Source organism: Pleurodeles waltl, chromosome 8, assembly GCF_031143425.1.
Source record: "Pleurodeles waltl isolate 20211129_DDA chromosome 8, aPleWal1.hap1.20221129, whole genome shotgun sequence".
NCBI lineage: Eukaryota > Metazoa > Chordata > Amphibia > Caudata > Salamandridae > Pleurodeles > Pleurodeles waltl.
In genome coordinates this window covers 315,829,991-315,841,754 of record NC_090447.1, presented here as the reverse complement: position 1 = coordinate 315,841,754, position 11,764 = coordinate 315,829,991, and positions in this window count along the sequence as shown.

Below are 11,764 nucleotides of genomic sequence, written 5' to 3'. Positions count from 1 at the left end.
CTGGTAAGCCCCTCGTTGTTGCGATGTTGTGCAACAATGCACATGTAGCCATGAGTTTGCATGTGTTTTCAGGGTTGTATTGCAGTTCAACACCACTCTTGTGCAGACATCTGAAACGGGTCTTCAGCAGGCTGAAGGTCCTCTCTACAATGCTGCGTGTCGTCCTGTGTGCTGCATTACACCACCTTTCGCTTGGCGTGGCAGGGTTCAGATAGGGTGTAAGTATGAACAAGCAAACTGCATATGCACAGTCTCCTGGAATGACAGGAGAGTAACATGAGTATTTGTTATCCGTGACATCACATATACATCATGGCAACATTGTCAACTATTACATTACCAAGTAGGTATCTGTTGCCAAATTCCCCAGTAAGTAGTCTTGAGTGTATTCCACTGTGTCTGAAGATGTAGGAGTCATGTGTGCTACCTGGGTATCTGGCCACAAGATCCGTAATAACGTTGGAGGCATTGCTTATGAATTGTATGTTCATGGAATGTGTACTCTTTCTGTTCCGATACACATACTCTGTTGCCGATGGTGGACAGATAGCTACATGTGTCCCATCAATGCAGCCAATGACATGTGGGAATTGGGCAATCTGGTAGAAGTTGTATTTGGTTTGTAGCAATTCCTGTGGGGTGTTGGGGAATCTTATGTGCTGATGCATTTTGCTAAGCATGGCATTGAGGAATGCATTGAAGAAGAGTGAAAGCGCACTCTGTGAGACACCTGCAGCTGCTGCTAGGACCCCTTGATAGCTCCCTGAGGCTAATGGGTGCAGGGAGCATAATACCTGCACATGGGTGGGTATGCTATTGGTCCTGTGTGTGTTGCGCTGCAGTAAGGGTTGTAGATCAGCTATCAGGTCAAGTATCATGGCTGAGTTTAACTTGTACTTCTCATATGTCTCCTCCCCTGTCTGGTCAAAAAGGTTAATGCACACTCTAAAAATGTGCTCCTGTCTCCTCCTCCCTCTCCTCAAACCTGCCAAGATCCTCATCCTCCTCGCCATGACATAGAGTGCAGCCATTTTGGAAAAGAGGCTGAGTCATTCTGGGCCTCTTTAAATAGGTTGCACCTGTTTACCACCTGATTTCAATTCGTGGTAAATTGCACGTGCAAAAAGCCAGTCTGCGAATATTTGCAATTTGCGATTTGTTGATGCATTGCATTGCGATATGGAATTTGCATTCTGCGATTTGCAAATTCAGGTCGCTATTTGCGAATCGCATTCAGCGATTCACAAATTCATGCTGCTATTTGTGATTCGTAGAATGCGACCCACAAATTCATGTCGCAGTTGCAAGGAATCGCTAGGTTCTGTGAATCCTTAAATTTTACCTGCGAAGGCCTTTCATACATCTTGAAAGGCGATTTTGCATTCGCAAACGGTGAAATTTACAGATTCGCACCGTTTGTGAATGCCAAATCCTTTGATACATCTGGCCCTTAGTTACCTTTGTTCAATGATTTTGATTCACTGACATTGAACAAAAGTCAAACCCGCCCAAGTTGCCACTTGCAATGAAAGATGAAGATAATTTAGAGGAATCACCTCTGTTTCTGACCAGACTGTACCTCAACGACAACACTCAATAAATGCCCCTCCTCACCCTGTCCTCCTTCTCTCACCTACAACATCTGTAAAGACAAAGAAATGGCCGATTACTGAACCTTAAAGCACCCTAAACTGACTTAATCCTTGCAACACACTTAACCAAGACAGCACATAGCAGAAATAATCAAATGTTTTGAAGTGGAAAGACGGTGACATGTCAACACTCCCTCAATGAATAAAAATATCAAATAGCTTTCCATAATCAGAAGTCTTCCGGAGTATGAAAACCATAGGCAAAAGAATGGGAGTTGTATTAACCGCCACAACAACAGGACATCCAGTGGAAACACCTGTAGGACAAGAAATGTCTGTAGTGTAAATTGGATCTCACAGGCTTCAGAGGAAACATGAAACAAGTCATTAAGTACTATTTCTTGGATTTTCTTTTTCTAAAAAGTGTGGCCCCTTATTTAAGTGATATTCTGCAGAAATGGCTCTGGAAGAAGCACGCATCTGACAAAATTATTCACCTTATTATGAAAAAGTATTTAGCAAATGGAATATCAAGGTTTATACGGAGCTGTTAAAATGAGCCTATGCTCAGTCGATATTGTAACGATCGTTTGTGTGATAATTCTGGTTGGGACTGATATTATCGACACATTTTGTGACATAACAAGTAGAGTACAGGAACACTCTCTGAGATGCTGACTGACCCTGCCTTGAAAAATCTTGCTGGTACTACAGTATCCAGGAATAAAGCAATATGGGCAAAAGCAAGGAAGATATAATACATGGAAGACTGCAAAGATCCTATACAAACCGGTCTCTAATTTTTGCAGTCGATTTGTGATGTCTCTAGACAACTGTAAAACAAAATAAAAAAAACACTCAACTGTAATAGCTTATTAAGGTTCAGTTGTGATGTGATAAAATAAAATGAACAGTGATTGGCTGAAAGGGGAGATTTATGGCAACATGTTTCTTTTAAACATTGCTTATTACAGTAAAGAACGAATCTATCGGCATAATCCTTCTTATTCTGAGTCCAATATAAGCCATTAAGAGGAAAGTGCTGGCCACTAAAGGTGAGATATTTACTATTCTCAGCCCTATCTAAATCAAATTGTGGAAGGTGTGGGACACTAAAACAGTGTAATTTATCTTTCCCACTCCAATCTAACCACATTGGGTTTTGAGCAGTGTAATTTAGACTGCATCCTTCACACGTTTTCATTGTTCAATTACTCATTTATTTCCAATGTTGTATTTACTGTGTACCTGAATATTATAAACATGTGTGAACATTTTAATCCATTAATGAAATGTAACCACTGCAGCAGTAGCCATCTCCAGGCCAGAGGGGACCAATTCACTGCCCACCATATTATGAGTCAGCAGACCACCAGGATTTCCGGGGCAGTGCGACTGCCACGAAAAGCCTGGCGGAAACTGGCAGTATAAAAGAAGACACTCACCTCCAGGTGCACAAAGACGGCAGCAATAGAACCTAAACTTTAAGCCTTCCGACTTCTGTATCTCGCCATACACCACCAGGACCAGCGAAGACGACGAAGATGACAACCGTAAGTACCCCCACCTAGCACACACTGGAGGCTTTGGAGGGGGAGGTGTCTTTGCAGGGGGGGCATGGGCACTTCTAGGTGGGGCCATGGGAGGACTGGGAGGTGGAAGGTCTGGGTTGCGGCAGGGAGACATGGCTCTTAGGGGCATCACAGGATGGGACAGGAGCAGGGAACAGGTCAAGACTGGCAAGGAAAACATTTTTAGGTACACAAGGGTGGTCATGGGTAAAATGTTTAGGAGTGGAGGTAGAGGGAGTGGTTGTAGGAGGTGTTGGTGTGCAGGACATGGATGCAGGTGTGTGCAATATGTGCTTGTGTCTGGTGGGTGTATGTTGGGTGGGTGGGTGAGGGCGTTTATGTTTTTTGGGAGGAGGTGTGGAAGAGATGCAGGGAGATGGTATGCAAGATGTGTGAGTGTATGTTGGGGTGGTGGCTGCAAGTAAGGTGGATGTGCTACATGTGGTCGTGATGGTTGTTGTAGTGAGTGCGGATGTGGTGTGTGGGGTGGGTGTCTGCGGGTCTGCTCTTGTGGTGTCTGTGGGTATGACAGGACTGGTGGCAGGATGAGGGAGCATTGGTGTAGGGATGGCAGGTATGAGTGGTGATATGACTGTGATGGAGGAGGTGGTGGGGAGACAGTGTAGGGAGTGGCTGTTTTAGTGTCTGCAGTGGTGTGTTGACTGTGTGGATGCTTATGATGTGTCCTGTGGTGCCTGTGCTTGTGTTTGCACACATTGTCTGTTGTAATGGGTGAATGCTGGTCTGTATGTGTGCTCTGGATGGGTGAGGGGATTGGGCACAGGTAGCTGTAGAGGGGACGGAAGATGAAGGGACACTGGCTGCCATGAAAGAGTAGGCCAGAGCCTGAAACGATCTCTGCAGGCCAGCCAAGGCACCGTGAATGCCTTCCAGTAGGCATTACTTTGTTGCATCTGGGTTGCCAGTCCCTGGATGGCATTCACAATGGTTGACTGCCCCACAGAGATGGACCTCAGGAGGTCAATAGCCTCCTCATTGAGGGCAGCGGGCTGATGGGGGCAGGGGCAGAGGTGCCTGCGGCAAAGGAAATGCCAACCCTCCTGGGTGAGTGGGCATGGGCAATTAGGTGGGAGCTACAGGGAGGGTGGTGCTGGTAAGGGGGGTGGCAGACAAGGATGGTGCTGGGATGGACCCAGTTGAGTCCGCCAGTGCCAGGGAGCTTCTATCGGAGGAGGAATCTGAAGAAGATGTTGCTGTACAAGTCTCCCCCACAGTGCTCCCCTCGCCCTCCATCCCACTGGTCCCTTCAGTGTCGGTAGACTCTGCCTCCTGGGTCCTGTGGCAGCTTCCCCACTCACCAGTGCCCCTTCTCCTTCTTCTGATGATGCTGATGCACGCAAGTATGGAAGAGGACAGGGAGAGAGGGTGGGAGGGAAAGAAAGGGAGGAAAGGGTCAATACCTACCCATTTAGTACACGTACCAACAAGTAATCTACTCCTCCTCTGTCATGGCAAGGAATGGCTATGAAACATTGTCCCCAAATATTGGTCAGGAAGGCATAAATAATATGCAAGCTGTTTGAACATGCTGCAGTCTGTCATCATTCGTTCAACATTGGTAAAAACTACCAACTACCCACATATACTTACCAATCTGACACTTTTGACACATTGATTTTCAAATGTCCTGGATAGGTACATTGCAAACAAAATATAGCACAGGATGGTAAAGGACTCTTGATGTACAGAAGTCCATTGAGTACCAATGATTTCACAGTAGAATCTCCCTCCTCACAGGACTTATTATCCATTATCAGCCCTACCTAGATAGCACTGGCTATCTAAAGCAGACTCAGGGATAAGGAAAAAAGGTTTGAAGATCACTCAACATAGGAGTGTGTCTAAACGTAACTGGACAAGGAGGTATAGCACCAACATATTACTGCTTGCATGGTGTTTAAAAGCTTATTCACATTACTTCTAAACAGTGGAAGTAATAACTAGGACTATGATCTTATTTAATGTACACACACCTCATTAGTACCTACGTAATCTAACTGACACTATAGAAACCCATACAACTGATATTAAACATTCTGTACACACCCCCATGTAGCTGCTGTCTTGCCCTCAAGCGCCCATCTATCTCCAGGTAGGCCACCGCCATTATGCGGAGCATTAAGAAGGTCAGGGTCCAATGGGCACCCCTCCTTCTTTGGGAGGACGTCCCCAGCTGGGGCCTCCGTGGTCTTCTGGGCCCAGCGTCTCAGTTCCTCCCACCGCTTTCTGCGGTGGGTGCTCTGCCAGCTATGGACCCCCAGGGTCCACACTTGCTTGGCGATGGCTCTCCATAACCCCTTTTTCTGATGGGCACTGACCTGCATGGGAGACCCAGAAAAAAGGAGATATTCATGTAGAGTTACAGTACACCTTCAGCAGTGGCCTACACACAGCATGCACAGCACATGCTACTACAGAGTCCACAATACGCCATTATCATTCATACAACACAATCCCAGCAGTCAATAATGCCATGTCTATATTCACACACTTTTGCTGTCAACCATTACCCTAGCTGATAAGTATACCACATTGTACTGACCTGTTTATCTTATCTAGAGCCCCATACAACTGTCCATACAGAGGTAGGACCCCTTCCACCATGGTGAAGCCTGAGGCCCTATCTCCTGCAGGTCGTGCCATTGTGGCTTCCAGATACAGAACACAGCAGCTCACGCAATGGAGGTCTTGCTTGCTCGAATGTCAGGAGTCAAGTGAGCTGGGCTATAGAAAATGGCGGTCACGGCAACCGCGGTCATGACCGTCACCACTGTCTTTGTCAAATATCTATGCTACTTCACTTCAAAGTTAGCTCCATGCCTCTCATAGTTCCCTAATGATTTGTACCTTTGTGCACACAGGTGACTCCAGATACCCCAACCTGCCCTGGCTCCTGACACCAGTTAGGTACCCTACAACAGATGGGGAGGACAATGAGGCTCACAGCCCAACGAGGTGTGTAATCGATAGGACATTTTGTCTACCGAAAGCAAGATTCCGATGCCTAAATGTGTCCGGTGTTGTCCTACAGTAAATACCTCAGAAAGTCTACCAAATCATTGTACCATGTTGCATGCTACACAATCTTGCCCTGAGAAGACACATTGCACTTTTGGATGATGAGGAGGTGGCAGCTGGACCAGTGGCTCAGGCTCATGACTCTGGAAGTGACGAGGAGACAGATGAGGAGGATGCAGCTGACTCTAGGACAGAGTTGATTCGACAATTCTTCCAATGAATGCCAGGTATGTGTGGTCTAAAGTTACTGGGACCCCTAGCCCTGTCTGTCAACTGACGTTGTTCCTCCTTGTGTTTTGCATCAGGGGATATGAGTGCACTACATCCATCCATCTGTGTTAAGCATTTTGATGGGATGCTGACTTACCTTCTGGGGAGGTGTAACTGCTATACTTCCAAAGCCATGCGGTACTTGCTGTTGGCATGGCATGACTTCAGCATAGGGTTCCGCATGTTGCATGGTTTCAAGACTGCAGTTTGGATGTGTATGGTCTGGCCTAATCCTATCACATGACAGTCTAGCTACCCATCCACACTGTTCCCAAAGCTGATGTCTGGTACCTACCTGATATAGACATTGCAAGATAGACTTTCTGATGGTGATGTTAAGCTAGGAGGAATGGTTCTTTTACTCTGCATGTGTGTGACCTACAGACCTATCTTGTAGATATGTGGTGACCTCCCCACTGCAACATGATTCCTGTGGATTGCATTATCTCCTTTATGTGTATTGGATGGGCAACATGGGAGACATCATTGAAGGTTTACCATGACTTGTTCTATCTTCAGGTAAGATGTGTGGTTACACTCTGCTTTCTGGCACAACAGTACAGAAAGGATGTCATGACCAACCTGCTGGGCATTCTTGCCACATCTGTCTATCTGTCAGACTTATTGACACCTATATGTGCATTTCAATTTATATATTTCAGATTAAATGGTACTGGTGACAACAATGACATGTAAGCCATTACTGTGCTGAAATATGTTTATTGTGATTCAAAGTGCATTTGCTGAGGAGTGGGGTCATGAGCTTTGAAAGCATTAGAGTAGGTGGCCTAGCTGTTGTTTTTCACAGGTCCAGTCTCCAAGGGCCAAGGGGAAATGGAGTTTTGGCAGTGGACAGTCAACTGGGTGTCTCAGTGGCACACAAGGGAGAATGTTCAGAAGAGAGATCGCTTCCTGGTGGTGTTTTTGGTCTTGGCCTCAGGTCCTGCAGGATGCCTAGATGGATGACCTCATTTGCATGGGGGATCCTCAGCTGCAGGGGTGTTCATAGCCTGTGGGTCCTCTTGCTGGGCCTCGATTGCAGTAGCTGTGGCAGATGTAGATGGCACATATGTTGATTGGCTACTGGTTGGGGCCTGCTGGTGGGTGGAGGACGCACACAGGATGCTGGTAAGTTCAGTGACCACCCCACAAATGGAGGGCATTGTATGCCAACAACTGCTGCATGGTCCCCTGGTGGTATTCCCTCTGCAGCCTGTAGTCCTCCTGCAAGGTTGTCAGTTTTTGACCCATCCTGTCCTGAGATTGCTGGTATGCTCCCAGGACTCTGGAGATGGCCTCCTGGCCAGTTGTGTCCTGTTGGTACTGCATTCCTTGATCCACAGTTGCCCTCCCATTGCCCTCTGCCCCCCTGTGCCTGTGACCCTGGCAAAGTGTGCCCACTCCCACTGACAACGGGACCTTCATCATCTTGGATGTTAGGGGTCGACTCAGGTCCCTGTACTGTGAGGCACACTATGGATTGATCTGTCCTTGGGTCACAGGTTTGGGAGTAGGAGTTTCCTGTGCTGTAGTAGGCACAGAGGTGGGGGACTCAGATGTGGGCAGGGGGATGCTGGCCGTGGTGGACTGACCTGTCATCCCGGATGGGCCAGGTGAGTCGTCCCCTTCCAGACTTCCAGAGTTACATATAGACCTCAATTGGGCCCACTTCCAGGGGCTGACTGTCTGTCTCTGGCATATTCTGCTGGGTGAAAGTAGTAGGGATACCTGTGGATGAAGAAGTGTGTTGCATTGTTGAAATGCACTTGTTGTTCACATGGGTGTTTGCAATCATACCCTTGACATGCTTTCCAGTGATGGCAATGATAGATGCTTGACCACTGGCAATGATTAAGGGCTGATGGATAGTGCTGTTATGTGCTTGTCGTATAGTAGGTTGTGGTCATCAATGCTGTCATTGCCATGTACTAGTGAGTAGTCCAAGTATCCTGTAGGTGAAGGGGTGACATAGTTGTACATGCGGGTGTCCTAATGTGGAGTGGAATTAGCAGTCAAGCAAGGGTAGGGAGTGTTGCCTTGTGGTAGTTGTAGTACTTGCTACAGTGGGAGATATCAGTGCACTTGGTGGGCCTGTGTGGGATTAGTGGTATTGGGGAGATGTGGCATGCAAGGGAGGGTGTTGGGTTCAGGGTGGATTGGTGCACGTAAGGGTGCTGTGAGGGGGTGTAAGGGTGTTGGGGGTGCATGCTGTGCAGGAGTACATGGTGCTCAGGGAGTGTTGTTGAATTACCAAAGTCCAGTCCTCCTGGTATTCCAGTCAGGCCCTCTGGGTGCAGGATGGCCAAGACCTTCTCCTCCCACGATGATAACTCTGGAGGAGGAAGTGGGGGTCCACCGCCAGTCTTGTTGATGGCTATCTGGTGCCTTGCTGCCATGGAGCAGACCTTCCCTAGAGGTCATTCCACATATTCCTGAGGTCCTCCCTTGTGTGTGGATGGTTTTCCATTGAGTTTGACTGACAATCCTCTGCCATAACTCAGTTTTCCTAGCTGTGGATGTATGCTGGACCTGTGCTCCAAACAGTTGTGGCTCCACTCTGACAAATTTGTCTACCATGACCCTGAACTCCTCGTCTGTGAATCGTGGGTGTTTCTGTCGTGACAAGGTGGATGTGTTGTGGGTGGTAGGGTGTGTAATGTGCACAGGTGCGGGGTGTGCTGTTTGGTGAAGTGAGGTTGTGTGGTTCGGTGTGCCTGTGGTATGTGGAGGTTGTGTGCAGTGGTGACATGTTTGTTGTGGAGTGCAGTTGTGTAGTGTGTGCTGCATGTTAGGTGTGGTGGTGCCTATGGTATCCAGGTGCAGTGTCTTCTATTTTTGCGTTCTTCCGTTTCTCTGTGAAATATTCAGGATGAAAGGGGTTGTGGATAAGTGTGCGGGGATGTTTTATAGTGCAGTGATCAGGTGTGCATAGTGTGTGTATGTGTGTCAGGTGTGGGGTATTCATACTGTCCAGTGTGGTGTTGTGTATTGGTGGAGTTGAGTTTTTGACCGTGGCGTTTTGGACCGCCAATGGATTACCCCCATGCAAAGACCACTGTGCTGATTTGTGGGTAGTAATTTGGAGTGCTGGATGTTGCCGGCGTGGCTGTGCTGGCAGTGGAATTGCCTCTCTCCCACCCTCAGTCACGCCAACGGTGTCAGATTTTTGCCTGATTTTGGCCAGTCTGCACTTTGTGACTCGTAATACGGCGGTCGTGAGATCACCGACACTAACCGTCTTTTGGCCCATGCAGAGACGGCGGTCTTCTACTTAGACCACCAAAGTCGTAATGAACACCTAAATGTTTAGTTACAAGTTAGCCTGACTGAAGGTCTTAATTTTGAGTTGTACTTTGCTTGGTCAGCATGTTCTTTCCTTTGCAGGAGCATTCGCATGATTTCATTAGCTAGAGACGCAGTATTGCTGTATGTATTATTTTTCTGATAGTAAGGCCTGAGAAGAGGAATCTTGTGAGGAGCGTGTGCAATGATCAAGTGAAGCCTCCTATTCATTATGTACCAGGAATGAGAGATGCTCAAGGTTGCGGTGACTGTCAACTCAGGTGATGTTGCAGATGCACACCACGAGAAGTGAGATGACTGGTTCCTGTTGTGGTGGGAAGAGAAATTCTCATTGCTGACATTTCTTTTTTGCTTTAACTAATTTTCATACCATCTGACGTTAGAGCAGACTCTCTTAGACTTTGGGGCTACAGACCTCTTTGCTTCCTTTATCCTTGTAAGTGTGAAGCTTTATGCCGAACACTAATTCCAAAGCTGGACGACTTCTACTGGGTCTTCACTATCCTGACACCTTCCCTCATTTCTAAATTTCCTTGAGACTCCACCTTAAAAAACATCCTCATACTTTAATTTAGAGCCCTGGTTAGATGACTTTAGAACTTGTTTAGTGGGGGGAGAATGAGAGTTTCTTATGGAACACCTATTTCTAATTCCCATTTTCTGTGTTGGGGTGGCTGTTACCATTTTGTATCTTATCCTACTGAGACTGAACCTATTGCGATGTTACAGCTTGCCAGCTGTAATCTTGTATCTTTTGAATATTTTCCTTATATGCATATGTAATGGATTGATTATTAATTGATAGTAAATTATCTTAACTTCAGTCACTGATTTCTGGTCCTTATTGTGGGGTGAATTGAGCTTCATGAGAATTTAAATGTTTTATTGCTGTTAATTCCCCTTTACATTTCAGTCAATTAAAAAAACATCTATCAGATTGAGAGACTGTAAATCATGCTCCTGCGTGCTCTCAAGGAAAGGTGTTGAACATTAAAAGGATATCATTTAGTATTCCCACTCCTATCTAACCATATTGAGGGAAAGTGTTGGACACTAAAGGGGTGGCATTTACTGTTTCCACTCCAATCAAACAATTTTGGGAGGAAGACATTAGACACTAAATTGGGGACATTTACTATTCCCACTTCAATCTAACCATATTGGGGCAGTGTTGGACACTAAAGGGGTTACATTTACAGAACAACAGAATGAGGAACCATGACTGTAAGAGGATGTCCCATCACGATGTTCTCACATCTCTCAATACTGACACCAACTACTGCAACAACTTTAAGGCAGCTGGGGCGTCCTGCAGCAACAGGATCCAGAGTTGTTGAAAAATATGCCACAGGTTTCTAGAGATTCCATACATCTGAGTAAGCACTGAGAGACTGGAGCCCTCTCTCTCTCTCTCTCTCTCTCTCTTTCACTGTAAAACAATGTGAACATTTTAGTATAATCAGGCATTTCTAGTGCTGAGGCATTGGCAGAATATTTCTCTCAGCTCTAGGAAAGCTTTCTAGCAATCATTGTTCCATGGACGTGGATCAGGCACATCTTTGTGGGTCAGAATCAGTAAAGGCTTGGCCACTGTCTGCAGTAGCCAACCATTCCCAGGAACATTTTTACCTGTCACTGAGATCTTGGTAGACTCAACATCAGAATTGTCTCTATTCCCTCCTGTGACACCTTTCTCACTCCCTTCTTAATGAGGGGTCCCAAATATAGGACTTGTTTTAGAAAGTATTGCAATTTGCTTGGGGGTGTCTTGTGTCTGTTCTCGCCTAGATGGTTTAATAGAGTAATTGTGTCCTTTTTAGAGGCCTCTTGGGTATTTGGTGCCACATGTAAGTCATACATGTAGTATACAATAACTGAATTCCAGGGCATCTGCAGAGTCTCAAGATTCTTTCTCAAGATCTGATTAATGATCGAAGGACTTTCTGTATACCCTTGTGGAATTCGGCGCCCTGACAAAACTCTTTCTCT